The 16,431-nt window shown below is 43.4% G+C and overlaps 1 protein-coding gene and 1 non-coding gene across 3 annotated transcripts in view; both read right to left on the bottom strand.

Moving 5' to 3' along the window:
• Positions 1-16,431, bottom strand: part of ST6GALNAC3 (ST6 N-acetylgalactosaminide alpha-2,6-sialyltransferase 3) — a 491,467-nt gene that overhangs the window by 163,084 nt on the left and 311,952 nt on the right. The window lies entirely within an intron of this gene.
• TRNAL-GAG (transfer RNA leucine (anticodon GAG)) lies at positions 15,662-15,728 on the bottom strand. Its single transcript has one exon. It is a non-coding gene; the product is annotated as a tRNA-Leu (tRNA).

Genomic DNA, 16,431 nt, shown 5'->3' with positions numbered 1-16,431 from the left:
GCTTATTTTTGTACTGCAGAAACCCACAAAAGTAGGTGGCTGAAAGGCAGCAGTGTTTCCATGACACCAATTAAGATGGCAATGTGGAAGGTGGAGGAGAAAGGCATAGTTCTCTGTCCATTTTGATCTATGGGCAAAGCAACATCAGCAGCAGGAAGAGGGAAAGGGTGAATCTATCTGACTTTGTCTCTTCTTGCATTTCGGCTGTCACGTGCTTGAAATCCCAGTGTCCTGATGAGGTGACCTTCCTGTGAGATGTTACTTTGATGCTTTCTCCCAAAAAGCATTACTTCATAATTGAATTCCTGACATTTGGGACATAACATTAATTTTCCCAGACAAAAGTGTGGATGTTATCCTCCACTCTTTATGAAAGGAAAAGAGAAACTGTCACACCCTGTCACTGAAGACTTGTCTTGTGACCTTATGGGCTCTCCCCATACCCAGATCAAACTGAACTTTCAGGACAATAATGTTAATGTTAATTCAATTTCACTCAAGGAGAGTCCAAAATAATATAGACCAGTCCAGTGAACAAATCAACTTCTTAGTCAATAGAATAACTTCACCTCCTTTCCCATTAGCATCTCTAAGTGACACGAGTAAGAAGAAAACCTGCCACTGTTTTTGCCACTGATAGATAAGGGTACAAATTTGGATTTGAAAGGATCCCTCTCTAGCCCAGCATTTTAGGTTCAGTTTCATTACAGGACTTGACAAAGCTCATGTTTCATAATCAGTCAATGTATAAGCTGCTATCTCTCAATCTCCATCTCTCCTCAAGCTGTTCTTACTCTCAGCCTGGTTTACCTACATCCTTACTGATGACTTTCTTGTTTTCCCTTCGCTCTAATCAAATGACGTCTCTTCAACCCCCAGAAACAGACTCCACCTCCATTCTTGTTACCTCTCCTGACTAGCCATGGATATGCTCTCTAATTCCCCCTCTCTGTTCCTCCTGAAACTTCCAAGGTTGCACCTCCCTGTTCTTTCTCTTCCCATCATCACCCTGCTCTAAGCCCAGTTATTCCCTCCCCAATGGTTGTCAATTACAGCTGCTTGACTTTAGCTGGGGATAGGGGCCAACCAGCAGGAGATTTACAGGCAGAAAAATTAGGCCTAGACCTGTATCACTGGCAACTAGGGTTGCCAAGTCCAATTCAAGAAATATCTGGGGACTTTGGGGGTGAAGCCAGGAGACTTTGGGGGTGGAGTCAGGAGACATTGGGGGCAGAGCCAGGAACAAGGGCGTGACAAGCATAATTGAACTCCAAGGGAGTTCTGGCTATCACATTTAAAGGGACAGCACACCTTTTTAAATACCTTCCTTCCATAGGAAATAATGAAGGATAGGGGCACCTTCTTTTGGGGCTCATAGAATTGGACCCCCTGCTCCAATCATTTTGATACTTGGAGGGTACTTTGGGGAGAGGCACTAAATATTATACTGAAGATTTGGTGCATCTACCTCAAAAAACAGCTCCCCCAGAGCCTCCGAAACCTCCAGATCAATCCCCCATTATACCCTATGAGAATCAATCTCCACGTAGGGAATAATGAAGTGCTCAGCAGACGCCCCCCCCCCCCGTTTCTGGTGACTCTGAAGCAAAGGATTGGCCTCTCTACTCACAAGTTGCTGCCAGTTTCTTCAAAGTAACACAGACACACCATCCCAAGAGGGAAGCCTTTCTCAAGTAGAGACTCGAGCCTCCAGAGCTGGAAAGGCACATGGTATCTCCAGGTATTTCCCAACCCAGAGCTGGCAGCCATAACAATTTATCTGAAGACCTTCAGCCTAGACTTTCTACCTTTGAGCAGTCTGGATTTCCATTCAAGTATTTTTGTTCTTCAACTTTATAATTTTTCTGTTTCTTTTTCCATTAAAATCTATGGCTGCTTTAAATCCTTCCATTAAGTCCAACAGCCTTCCATGGAAATTTGATTTCATGTTGCCTTTTCTGCCAGCAAAGCAGTTCTGCCTAATAAACTGCTGTATCTCAGCCTTTTAATTTGAACCTCTGCTGTTCTCCCACTTTTGTTATGATCCTTGCAGTCTGCTTCACTTTATCAAATCCCTTCATTATTTTTTGAGTTTTTGGATGAGTCATTCTGAAATCTTTTCTAGGGTGTGCAGTACCTTTGATTGTAGTAGTGATTGTAGTAGTGTTTTTGCATAAAATTAGTTGCATCTTCTGCAGCGCCATTCAAGTAATTATCATCTTTTACATGTAAATCATTTAGATTTAAGGACTTAACTTTTATTCATCTTAGAAGAAGTAAATATGATTTTTAAAAACTTTAACCAGTTTTCTATAACTGAGGGAAAATATGCAGTCACTTCTTATCTCAAGGGAAATGCACTAATTATTCACACAATCTTGTAAAATTTGCTTATGTTCAGTTTACTACCTGTTGTTATGTTTTACTTAACCAAAGAGATTATTCTGGTTCTCATATTTTTATTTTGCAATGTACTTTACCATGTTACCTCACTTATCCTCATGGATGTATCCTCAGTTCCGCAGGGCCTGTAAGACAGTCCTCTTCCGGTTGGCTTATAACTGACCGGCACCGAAATACTGAAGGAAGTCTATAGATAGCACACTGATATGGACTTATGTATCGATACTAATGTTTTAATTATGTAAATTACTATTGTATTTTAATTCTGAATTTTATTGTTAGAATTTTATGCTATGAGCCGCCCTGAGCCCGCTTCGGTGAGGTAGGGCGGGATATAAATCAAATAAAAATAAAATAAAATAAATGTACCACTTTCAACTCTAGACTCTGGCAGGGTTCAAAGAATCCTTTACATATGTCCAAATACTTCTGCCCATAAGTTGGTTTCTTTTGTTTCCAATCATTCCTGTTACATACTAGACTGTTACTGAAGTTCTCCCTGGCTTCAGGAATGGCTCATCAGCAAGCACATACCAGCTTCCATTTGGAATTGAAGCATCTTGCTACATAACTCCCACTGCAACACTTTGTATTTGTATGGAATTACTGTACTTGTTCCATGGTTATAAGTGTAAAGGTGAAAGTGAGTATTTTAATCATCAGCTGTGATTCTGAGATCAGATACACAACTTAGAATGCCCTATGCAAATCTATATCTGACCTAAAGCAGCCAACCCACATGGACTAAATTTCTCCCTGAACACACAAGAAGGAAATGTATCTACTTGGAGATTTTAAATTCTCCACAAGCATTACATGTTACAATAAAAACAACAACAAAAAGATTGGTCAGAGCTGATCAGTCACACAATTGATGGGCCACAGCAGCCTGATGCACACAACAGCCCCATGACCTAAACATGCAGTTAGGTGTTACAAGAATTGCTTGGGTCTACTCTTTTGATGGGGGAATTAGCAAGAGATAGACCATAGGTGGAACTATTTTAGAGTGGGTTCTCTCACCAGTAATACAAAGGTCTGGTATCAGAAAGAAGACTACAGTTTAAATGGTTTAAAATGTCTACTTAGAAAAACATGTAGAAGTACAATCACATATAAGCAATCAAAATACATCCAATCAAGAGGCTAGGAAAATTAGGGGCGAGGAATATAAACTTTCAGGATTATTACAGAGGTGATATTTACCTGTTCAGATGTGCAGACATCCATGCAGAAAAAAATGGAGATGGGGACATGCATTACGTCGAAGTGGCCCCATTACATAGAGTAACAAGGTGTACAGTCTGTGTATGGTGCCCACAGAATGCACGATGGGGCCAAGTTTGTTCTCATGTTTTATATTATTTGGAGGCGGTGCCATGGTCAGATCACCTAGCCCTCAAGGCCCGTATGGAGACGCCACGCCAACCCTGTAAGGGCGGAGAGCTTATTTTGGCTCGCCCGCGGAGCCTGATGGACCCGGAATGGTTCCAGACGGCTCTTCGGGACCCCTGGCTCCCTGGCAATTTCCTTGATGCCCTAGTTGATGCCAGGCAAGATCGGCTAACTGGGACAATCAACGAGATCGCACCTCAACGTCCTCTGCGCCCTCGTTTGAAGCTGGCTCCATGGTACACCTCGGAGTTACTCCAGCTGAAACAAGGACTCAGACGACTAGAGAGGTAGTGGCGGTGCACTTGTGGTGAAGCGGCAAGAACATCTTATAGAACGCTTATGAGGTCATATGAGATGGCACTCAAGGCTGCGAAGAAAGATTACTTCGCAGCCAAGATTGCGTCTGCAAATTCGCACCCGGCACAATTGTTCAAAATAATTGGAGATTTAACTACACTGCCCCAGGGCAGGCCAAATGTTAGAGAATTGGAAATTGGCTGTGAGGCTTTTGCGAAATTTTTTGCAAACAAAATCACATCACTCCGCCAGGACCTGCCCATCACATTGGATACAGTATACAAACTGGAGGCTCCGTGCCTGTCTTCAGGTTTAATTCTGGATCATTTCGACCCGCTCAGCCTGGAGGAAGTCGATGGAATTCTCTCCTCTGCACGCCCAACAACTTGAGATTTAGACCCCTGCCCCTCTTGGCTAATTAAATCTTGCCTGAGGGAGCTTAGATGTCCTTTACGGGACATCATAAATAGATCCCTCCTGGAGGGGTGTTTTCCAACGCCCTTAAAAGAGGCCTTGGTCCGCCCCCTCTTGAAAAAAAGTACAGCAGACCTGGCCAAATTGGCAAATTACCGGCCGGTCTCGAATTTACCGGTTTTAGGTAAAATTATAGAGAGGGCAGTGGCGTTGCAGTTACAGGGTTTTCTGGATGACGCTTCCATCCTAGACCCTTGCCAGTCCGGCTTTCGCCCGGGTCATGGGATGGAGACAGTGCTGGTCGCCTTGGTGGATAACCTCCAGCGGCATCTGGATCGAGGCGGTGTGGTGGTGCTGATGCTGACCCGCCGCCTCGCCGATGTTGGGGTTAGGGGGTCGGCTTTACAATGACTTTCCTCCTTCCTTGAGGATCGGGGACAAAGGGTGGCAATTGGGGGTGAGCTCTCCCAGAGACGTACACTACATTGTGGGGTGCCTCAGGGAGCAGTTCTCTCGCCGATGCTATTTAATATCTATATGCGCCCCCTTGCCCAGATTGCCAGGAGGTATGGGCTTGGGTGTCACCTGTATGCAGATGACACCCAGCTCTATATGCTAATGGACGACTGGCCTGGCTGCGCCCCAGAGAACTTGGACCTGGCACTGCAGGCCATGGCAACTTGATTAAGGCTGAGTGGACTGAAACTGAATCCGGCGAAGACAGAGGTCCTTTGCTTGGGTCGGGGCACTCTGGGAGGGGAAATACCTCTCCTGGTCTTTGACGCGGCACCGCTGAAAGCGGCGCGCCGAGTCAGAAGCCTGGGAGTCCTACTGGAGCCTTCATTATCAATGGAGGCCCAGATAGAAGCCGCTGCCAAGTCAGCCTTTTTTCATCTGAGGCGGGCAAGGCAGTTGGCCCCCTTCCTAGAGCGTCAGGACCAGGCAACAGTGATTCACGCAATGGTCACCTCGAGACTGGATTACTGTAATGCCCTCTACATGGGGCTGTCTTTGTGCTGAACCCGGAAGCTGCAGCTATATGGGAAATACCAAATAACAGGCCAAACAGCATTAGAAAAAATCTTTTTTATAGTAAATACTATTAAAGTTTGGGACAAGTTGAGACCTGTTATAGCACCAAAAATTTCTCCCTTATCACATTTCTTAAATCTTCGTTCGCAAAGTCAAACCGAGAGAGAGAGACTATTAATCCTCTTAACATTTCAGAGGGGGAGTTATTAGTAGCTCATACTACACATTAATTTATCCCTCTAATTTGAGCTTCTCTTGTAATTATCCAATTTGATTGCATTGTAACAAAGCAGGTACCAAAGCTCTGCATACTTCAATTTAGCACTATTTATTTTGCAGCTCTTTCAAAGTATTTTCAGCATTTTTCATTTTAGAGAATACAACATGTTTAATGATACCATTTGGGAATTGCATTTGCCTTTATTTTTCCTGATATTCTTCTGAGGTCTCGCAGATGAAAGGTACAACAGATCCATTAACTGTCTGGGATTGTTTTTATTGCTTTCTGTGCTTTATAAGCATATATATATATCTCCCTCTGTTTCAGTAATAATGAACAAAGTGTTTTCATCCACACATGGTTGTTCTGTAAAGACTTCAGCTAGGGAACAACAGCTTTTCAAGTTTGCTAGAGAGAAAGCTCAGCACATTTAAAAAGGAAATAACAGGCTATGGGTATTTGATTGTGTGTTCACAATCCAGAAGTGTCAATGTAATGCAGCACTCAGGAATACCATATATAAATCAGTGTCTGTAACCATAATGAAACACACACACACATGCACGCACACATCTGTGTGCAATTACTTGTATGTGTTTCATTCCCTAGTTCCTCCTGCATTTTATAAATTATAGCAAGCAAGTTGGCTCAGAGTCTCACACTGCAGGAAGCATCCTTGTCTTCATAAAATTTAATGTTAAGAGTCATCAAAATTTAAACTTTGGAAATTATTTAACAATAAGCAAATGGTCATCATGGGTCTTAGTTTCCAAAACAAGTACAACATGATGGTCCTTTGCAAGCCAGTTTCCCTGAAATGTTCAGTGAGACAGTGCATCACTACTGGGTAAGCAAAAGGAAAATTCATCTCAGTTGATATGATATGAAAGTGGGGCAGAGAGTCTCAGCTTAGCAGGATGCATGTAGGTAAAAGGCCTAAAAGTATTTGAGGAGTGCAGGCTTTAATTGGGCTATTTAGGTATACTTACACGTTATGTTTTCATTCTATACTTTATCCATACATATGGCTGTGGTCCATTTTTAAGTTTTAATGATCATAGCTGATATTGAAGGACCAGAAATTCTTGTATCAACTCTCATGTTTTGTTTAGTTAAACAAATATGCCGTTCTCCTCTCCTCTGCGTGCCCTACAGCTTGTGATTTGGACCCATGCCCCTCCTGGCTAATTAAACCTTGCCTGAGGGAGCTTGAATGTCCTTTACGGGACATCATAAATAGATCCCTTTCGGAGGGACGCTTTCCACCATCCCTAAAAGAGGCCCTGGTCCGTCCCCTCTTGAAAAAAAGTACAGCAGACCCGGCCGAATTGGCAAACTACCGACCGGTCTCTAATTTACCGTTTTTAGGTAAAATCATAGAGAGGGCAGTGGCGTCACAGTTGCAGAGCTTTCTGGATGACGCTTCCATCCTAGACCCTTGCCAGTCCGGCTTTCGCCCGGGTTATGGGACGGAGACAGTACTGGTCGCCCTGGTAGATGATCTCCAACGGCATCTGGATCGGGGCGGTGTGGCGGTGCTGATGTTGTTGGACCTGTTGGCCGCGTTCTACACGGTCGACCATCGGCTTCTGACCCGCCGCCTCGCTGATGTAGGGGTGAGGGGGTCTGCCTTACAATGGCTCTCCTCCTTCCTCGAGGATCGGGGACAAAGGGTGGCAATTGGGGGCGAGCGGTCCCAGAGGCGCACACTGGATTGTGGAGTGCCTCAGGGGGCAGTTCTCTCACCAATTTTATTTAATATCTATATGCGCCCCCTTGCCCAGATTGCCAAGAGACATGGACTTGGGTGCCATCAATATGCAGATGACACCCAACTCTATCTGCTAATGGACGGTCGGCCTGACTGCGTCCCAGAGAACTTAGACCAGGCTCTGCAGGATTTGGCAACCTGGTTGAGGAGGAGCGGGCTGAAACTGAATCCAGCGAAGACAGAATTCCTCTGCCTGGGTCGGGGCGCTCGGGGAGGGGAAATACCTCTCCCGATCTTCGACGGTGCACCGCTGAAGGCGGCGCACCGGGTTAGGAGCCTGGGAGTTTTACTGGAGCCTGCATTATCAATGGAGGCCCAGATCGCAGCCACTGCCAAGTCAGCCTTTTTCCATCTAAGGCGGGCAAAGCAGTTGGCTCCCTTCCTAGAGCGCCAAGATCTGGCAATGGTGCTTCATGCAATGGTCACCTCGAGACTGGATTACTGTAATGCCCTCTACATGGGGCTGCCACTGTACCGAACCCGGAAGCTGCAGCTGGTGCAGAACGCAGCAGCTAGACTGTTGTTAGGGCTTCCTAAATGGGAGCACATACAGCCTGGGCTGCGCGAACTGCACTGGCTGCCAGTCATATACCGGGTTCGTTACAAAGTGCTGGTCATTACCTTTAAAGCCCTATGTGGTCGAGGACCTGTCTACCTTAGGGACCGTCTCTCCCCACATGAACCCGAGAGCACTGAGGTCAGCCGGGAAAAACTTGCTGACTATCCCTGGACTGAGAGAGGTGAAGCTGCAAAGTACCTGTAACCGGGCCTTCTCCTCTATAGCCCCGAGCCTATGGAACCAACTTCCAGAGGAAATGCGGGCCCTGCGGGACCTTGAACAGTTCCGCAGGGCCTGCAAGACCTTCCTCTTCCGACTGGCCTTCGCTGATGAAAACGGAAATTGCTAAGGAAACCGCCATCATAAACATAAACAGCAAACATAGCATTAGCACTTATTAATTTTAATTTAATCAACTTTTAAAGCCTACGTAGAATTTTAATTAAAATGTTTACAATGTTTAAATGTATTTTTATCTATTTCTGTATAACTAAACCTAAATTGTGTTGTTAGCCACCCTGAGCCTGCTCCGGCGGGGAGGGCGGGATACAAATAAAATTTTGTTGTTGTTGTTGTTCTACATTTGTTAGGAAGAGCATACTCAATTACACATTTGGAGGCATAACATCCCAATTGCAAGATGCCCTAGTCCCATTGTACACTGCATTGATCCGGCAGCACCTGAAGTATTGTATAAAGTTCTGGAGGCCGCACTTCAAGAAGGATGTGGAAAGAATAGAGTGGGTCCAGAGGATGAGCAGGGGCCTGAAGGATGAGCAGGGGCCTGGAGACAGCAATGAGGATGAGCAGGGGCCTAGAGACCAAGCCCTATGAGGAAAGGCTGAGGAACTTGAGAATATTCAGTCTGGAGAGGAGGAGGTTGAGGGAAGATATTTTTTCTCTCTTTAAGTATTTGAAGGGCTGTCACTTATAGGAGGTGGGGTTGCTAGCCTCCAGATGGGGCCTGGAGATCTCCTGCTTTTACAATTGATCTCAGGCTGGCAGAGATCAGCTCCCCTGGAGAAAATGTTTGCTTTGAAGGGTGGACTCTATAGCATTGTACCATGCTGAGACCTCTCCCCTCCCCAAATCCCTCACTCTCCTGGATCCAACCCCAAAGTCTCCAGGTATTTCCAACACAAACCTGGCAACCCTAAGAGGAAGGCAGGGAGCTGCTCCTGTTGGCAGCAGAGGAGAGGACTCACAATAATGGGTTTAAATTAAGGGTGGGAAGGTACTGGTTTAGGTTTGCCAGTCCCCAGGTTCCAGCAGGGGATCTCCCTGTTTTGCAGGCTCCTTCCCGCCCCCAGTCAGCTGGTCAGTGGGGGAAGCCCTGTCGCAACAGCCATCATGTGCCTTTCCACTTTGGAAGACTTAAGAAGATGCTTGGAAAGGCTTACCTTTTAGACAGTCTGTGTGTGCCTTTAAATCTGTAAAGACCAGGCTGAATGGAAATGTGGTGAGCCAGCAGAACAACATGGCTACTCCCAGTAGCTGTGAAAGCAGCCCAGACCCTCTGTTCGTTTTACAGCCCCTTCAGAAATTGTTTGCATAATAAAGAGTAAACTAGAACAGGTGTTAATAAAGAGTAAACTAGAACAGGTGTTAATTAAGGATCAAAATGAAATTGGCTGTTGATTGGTAAAGGATTGGGATCCAACTGATTAGGTCAAGAGAAGCAGATAAGCTTGCTTGCAGGGCAGTGTAAAAGCATACTTAGTAGTGTGAAATATGTCTGTTGTGTTGCGTAAGGTTGGCCTTGCTCAGAAAGTCCCAAAGAAACCCAGGAAGTGCAAGTGTGGTTATAGCTAGCAAACTGATGTTATGAAATGCAGCTTGATGAAATAGGAGTATATGTATTACACCCCGGGAGAGATTCCTGGAGAAAATCCCAAAGATGCTGTTTAGTGAACAGGAAAGCTGTTGTTTAGCTTGTCTTATGACTGCAAATAATGCTGCCATGTAATGATATGTATGGAAAGTACCTAAAAGAACCAATCATGTCCCGCCTGTGTCTTGACGTGTTTCCAGTTCAATTGATTATGCTGATATGTAACTTTAAGCAGTATAAAACCTTGTGTTCTTCCTTTAATCAGGATCAGACTCATCTCTCCTGGCATTAGCCATATGGGTCTGATCCATGCATGCATGTTACTTCAATAAAGAGCTGTTTTCCTGATCCTGCCTCAGGCCTCATCTGTCACTGAACCAATCATCACTTGCCTATGGCAGGGGTCTTTCCTGCTACAGAACCTTTGGTTTCCCTGTGTTAGTCTGAAGAACTTGGAATTTCAGCAACTCATGAGTAAGCTGTTTATTTTGGTTTCTGTGTGTGTGTGTGTGAGACAGAGAGAGAGAGAGAGAGAGAGAAAGAGAGAGAGAGAACAATCAGGGAAACTGCACTGCTGTATATTTTATTTTAAGGAATGTGAACGTCTCCTGGCTCCATCCCCAATGTCCCCAGATATTTTCTGAGCTTAACTTGGCAACCCTATACCAGCTGGATAGAAGAAAAACTTTTTTACAATAAGAGTTGTTCAACAATGAAATCAGCTACCTTGGGAGGTGGTGAGTTCCACCTCACCGGCAGTCTTTAAGCAGCGGCTGAACAAACACTCATCAGGGATGATGTAGGTTGATCCTGCATTAAGCAGAGGGTTGGACTAAATGGCCTAAATGGGCCCTTCTAACCCTATGATTCTATTATTCTAAATGTGTATATTATTTTGGCAAAGTAGATGAAAGTTAAATAAACCAGTGCTTTCAATGCTAGAGGGATGTTTCCAAAATAAAAGTTTTCTCTCACATGAGAGTAAAGTATCTTTTTGAACTTATCTTTCAGTGATCATTATCTACCATTTCTCAGAAGAAATGGGTTAGCATCTCCTTGAAACAAAATTCAAGGTGCAATACATAAAGCTACTCATCCTCTAAGATTTTGAACACACAGTCTTGCATGCAGAAGCTAGTCGATTTCTATATCTTGATCGAATTCTTAATTATTGTTCTCAGTAACTCACATAGAGGCAGATTAAAATTGGAAATGAGATACAGATAATATTAATTTTGCACTTCTCATTTTGAAGAAACCCACTGAAGTGTAATATTATTTATGCTGACTTCTTCCCAAACTGTACCACAATAATATCAATTCACAATTGACAGCACAATCTGTGTACAAGAGCCTATTTCAAGACAATGGGTTTAGCATACAGTTAGCAGACAAACCTTTTTTGAAAAAAATCATGTAATCTACTTGCTCCTAAAAAGCTAACAAATTACTTGTTCTGGAGTATGTCTAATTTCTTTAGAGAGCCCTAAATGATCAGAACACACAGTAAAAGTGTACAGTACATCCGCAAAATACCAAAGCATGTATAGCATTTAGATAGTTTTGGCATTGAGATATTAGTTCAGGACCTGGGAGGTGTTCCAAACAATTGCTGAATGATGAAGCCAAAAGGCCATTCATCTTTAAAACCACTATGTTTCTCACCTGCCCCTCATTAGTCTTGTATTGGTGTTCAGGAAAAGCCAAAAATAATGCACCATTTGGGCTATGTCTACTAAGTAAACATGACTAGCCTTAGAAATGAGACAGCCAATGTCCCCCCCCCCCAAAAAAAAGACTTATAGATTCTTAGCTACTTTCTTCCATTTGTTTTCAATAATATTATTCTAAAATAATTACTGCTACTTAGACAATAGCATGCTGGGTCCAGCTTACAATTAGTAATTTTTAGGTAGACTTTTAAAAACAGTTTTTAAGGCAGCATTTTGTGTAATCATCTTATTATAAGAGCATTATAAAAGAAAATCCTTACTGCTTTTCAGTTGATTATTAGAAACAGAATTAAATATACTTTAGCAATCAGGAAGGGATGAAAGGAATTCTTTCTTCCCTGTGCCTGGCACAGGTTGACAAACAGCAGAAATCACCAGGAGGTAAAATGTCAGTTGCTGCTGAAGGGTACATGGTGAGAAGGAACACACTATAAGTACATGGGCTGAATTGTGAATTATTCTCAACAGGAAAGGACGAAAATAGTTTCTCACTTCTAATGTCTCACAGTGCTGCACAATATGTTTCCAATATATAGCATGTAAACCTCTCTTAGAAAGTATGTTATGTTCTGAAGACCCAGTACTATGGCTGGATTCTCTTTTTCTCCTCTGGACAATAGCCAACTCGCTATAAACAGCACAAATAAAAAAAAATGACATTTCTATGTGCAACAAAATGCAACAGAATAGTTCACATATGAATTAATATATGTATGAATTATTCAGAACTCAAGATTCCTGGAATCTATTTTGCATTCTCAACTTCAATATAAAATGTCTAAATAAATAATATTCTTGCTGTAAAGGCAATGTAACCCAGCAAGTATGCTTACCCAGGCCTTTGGGATCTCCCCCTACCCCAGGTTTTAGTTTACATAATGGTATATTCTAATAGCAAATCCAAATATCTTTGGGAACTTAAATCCAGTGACTGGAGCTGTGAACAGGCAACACAGACCTTTCTACAAACCTGAAAAGAGCCCCAGGTTTCTAAAGGTAAAGGTAATCCCCTGTGCAAGCACCAGTCATTTCTGACTCTGGGGTGACGTTGCTTTCACAACGTTTTCACAGCAGACTTTTTACGGGGTAGTTTGCCATTGCCTTCCCCAGGTTTTTAGGAAAATGTAAAATCTGAAAAAAAAACCCTACACGGGGCAGTTTAAAAATATCTGAAAATAATAAAAAGAACATTTTGGCCCTGTTCACACAGCGTGTTGAGTCCGTGTTAAACTGACCTGGTTCTGTTCCGAATATCTTTGTTCCGGATAATATCGATCAGATTGCCATACTGCAATTCAAATCACTCCGCAGTGAAACAGTCTTCTGCCATCCACACGACGGCACCATGCAGTTCTATATTATGTGGTTATGCACATATCGCTAAGTAGTTAAAAAAAAAAATGGTGACCGTAAACGGGATGTCTGAAGCACCTTTTGCTCTGGGACAGTCTTCCAGAAGTTGGTTAATATCACAGAACTAACCAGATGGAGAAAACTATGAGGTGAAACCAGACAACTAAAAAAAAACACTGCAAAGGAGCAGGTAACAAAATAATCCAGTTTGGAGAAGGATTGGGAGGGCGACAACGATTGACTACCAGGAGGCAGATGTTGCTGTCTGATCAGCCACTTTTAATCCAGTAGGAAACAGCAGTGACAACTGATTAAACTGCATCTGAACAGGCCCTTTAAGTAACAGATTCCCTCTGCAGAGGCTGCCAGACAACCACTGCATTCCAAGATTTGCTCTGTCAGTAAAAGACAAGGGAAGTGTAAGGCCCTTTCTAGCCCTATTTTGTCCTTTGAGAGAGAACTCACTGAGGCCAGGCCTGGCTAAAGTTCCCTGCTCAGGTTGGAAAATTCCTGGAGATTTTGTGATGAAGTTTGAGGACTGCAGGATTTGAGGAGAGGAGAAGCCTCAGCATAGTATAATGCCACAGAGTCCACCCTCCAAAGCAGCCTTTTTCTCCAGGGAGACAGATGTCTGGAGTTCAGTTGTAATTCTGAGGAATCTCTATGTCCCACTTGGAGGCTGGCAATCCTAGACCTGGCAGCAACCTCTGGGTGACTTGATGCCACCTGACTCTGTGAGACTCCATCTTACTGTGAAAGCTAACTGAGATTAGTCACATACTTTCAGCTTAGCCTACCTCACATGGTTGTTATGTGGATAAAAAGGAGTGGCAGAGAATAATGTAAGCTGTTTTGGTCCCCGCTGTGGAAAAGATGAGGTATAAATGAAGTAAAGAAATAATAAATATAGCTGAAGATGGGAGGCAGATAAAAGGTAAGTCAGTGAATGGCTAAGAAGGAGAGAATAACTCAGAGAAAGGATATGGGGATTGCCAAGAGGAGGGAAAGAGCTTAAGAAATTTCTAGAAATTGTGTGGGGAAGGAGCCTGAGGAGGGTGGAGTTGGAGGTGGGGAGGGACCTCAGTAGAGTATAATGCAATTGACTCCACCATCTTCATCTATCAGGACACATAGGGTTTGTTTGACACTTTATCTACACATTGGCCCTCCCAATGCAACTGCCAAAGGTGTTTTTTTTTTTCATTTGACAGTACTATAGCTCAAAAGAGCTTTTAGTCTGGCAGGAATGAGTGTCTTCCCTCAGCAGTTTTGGAGGGCATATATAATAAAGTACCATACACAAACAGAACATGTAAATGTTCATATGATGAAGTAAAAACCATTGAGCATGTTTATAGAGTGCACTATATACCAGGGGTGGCCAACGGGAGCTCTCCAGATGTTTTTTTGCCTACAACTCCCATCAGCCCCAGCCATTGGCCATGCTGGTTGGGGCTGATGGGAGTTGTAGGCAAAAAAAAACACCTGGAGAGCTACCGTTGGCCACCCCTGCTATATACAACAAGTTAAAGGCTAGTCTGATCACCCCTTTGCTTGAAAATGCAGGGTTGCTCAATACGGGAGCCCAGGTGGCTACTAGTGGACACTGGCAGACACAAATGATCTTGTCATCCTTTTGGTGGCAAAATTTACAGGAGCAATAAGTAAGTTTCAGGGAAATAACATTAAGGCCTCTTCTTTTTGAATTTTTAATTTCTGCTTAAGGCAATAGTTGTATGAGCAGTACTAGACAGATAGATAGACTTCACCCTCCAGAACATCAAGTTCCTTCAGGAAAACTAGGGTTGCCAACCTCCAGGTAGGGACTGAAAATCTCCTGGAAGTACAGCTGCTTTCCAGATGACAGAGATCAGTTCCCCTGGAGAAAATGGCTGCTTTGGAGGGCGGACTTTATGGCATTATGGCTGAGGTCCCTGTCCTCTCAAGGCTCCACCCCCAAATCTCCAGGGAGTTTCCAACCTCAATCTGTTTTTACTGTTTAATTTTAATGTGGTATTTTAACTCTGTTCTATAGCTTCGTACCGTTACTATTATATGTTGTGATCCACCTTGAGCCTGGTTATGGGAGAAGATGGAATAGAAGCCCATAAAATAAATAAATAATCCAGCAACCCTATGGGGAACTGATCTCTGTAGTTCGGAGATCTATTGTGATTCCAAGAGATCTCCAGCCCCCAGCCAGAGGCTGGCAACCCTAGAAGGAGAAGTGAAAGCAGGAAAAGAGGATACTATAGGGGCTTTCAGGAAAGGGAAAGAGGAAATAGTGGGAGAGGGAGAAGTGAAATGCCTCCCACAGGTTTTTGCAGGTTCCCACTTGTTAAGACTATACTGAACATTGTAATGGTATTTCCAGGGAGAAAAAAATTCTTATTAAAAAGGAAGAGGTGTTAAACTCATTAAAAGACCACTGCTGGATCATAGTGGCTCACCTAGTCCAGCTAACCAGTTGTTTTGGAGAGCTAACAAATAAGGCATAGAGGCCAAAGGCTTCCCTGATTTTGAACATATGAAGCTGCCTTATACTGAACCAGACTTTTGGTCCATCAAAGTCAGTATTGTCTTCTCAGACTAGCAGCGGCTCTCCAGGGTCTCAAGCTGAGGTTTTTCACACCTATTTGCCTGGACCCTTTTTTGGAGATGCCAGGGATTGAACCTGGGACCTTCTGCTTCTCAAGCAGATGCTCTACCACTGAGCCACCGTCCCTTGCATCATAGCACTGACATTCAGATGTTTGCTGCCTCTGACTATCCTTTTAAAGCCATCCACACAAACGTCCATCACCACATCCACTGGTGGTGAATTCCACAATTCAATTACATATTGAATGAAGATCTATTTTTGTTTGCCTATTCTAAATCTATTACCCATCAGCTGTACTGAGTGTTGCCAAGTTCTAATATTGTGAAAGAAGTACAAAAAAGCTGATTACTGAAGATTTAAAATGGAATGTTCACAAAATAACAAAACCAACCCCCAAATAGGTAGCACCATGATGGATACAGCTATCTGTAGCTAATAATGAATATTAACCACATTCATATTCAGTCAAGGCAGTACAAGGTGGTTTCTTCCACCCTTTTACTGCAATGTGAAAAGGAAGTTCTAATCCTCATTGGTTTTATATGGTGTCCAGAATAGTTACCCTCAGTTACAAGACAATGAATAAAATGTCAACTTTCCCTAAAGGAAAAATTACATGGAATACTGTAGGCAGCTGCATGCAAAAAAGAGTCCCATCAATTGCAAAGAATATTCAGGAGTGACAAATTCATACTGGAGAAAAGCTGGAAGGGAACAGAGTGCTTACACCCTTCTCCACCATACAGGACACATGGGTGTCCTGCACCCATGTATACTTCATAAATAGGCCTGGAGTTTCAGGAATGAAAAAACATTGGCGA

Source organism: Heteronotia binoei, chromosome 2 (assembly GCF_032191835.1).
Source record: "Heteronotia binoei isolate CCM8104 ecotype False Entrance Well chromosome 2, APGP_CSIRO_Hbin_v1, whole genome shotgun sequence".
Taxonomy (NCBI): domain Eukaryota; kingdom Metazoa; phylum Chordata; class Lepidosauria; order Squamata; family Gekkonidae; genus Heteronotia; species Heteronotia binoei.
This window is presented reverse-complemented; position numbering and strand designations above follow the sequence as displayed.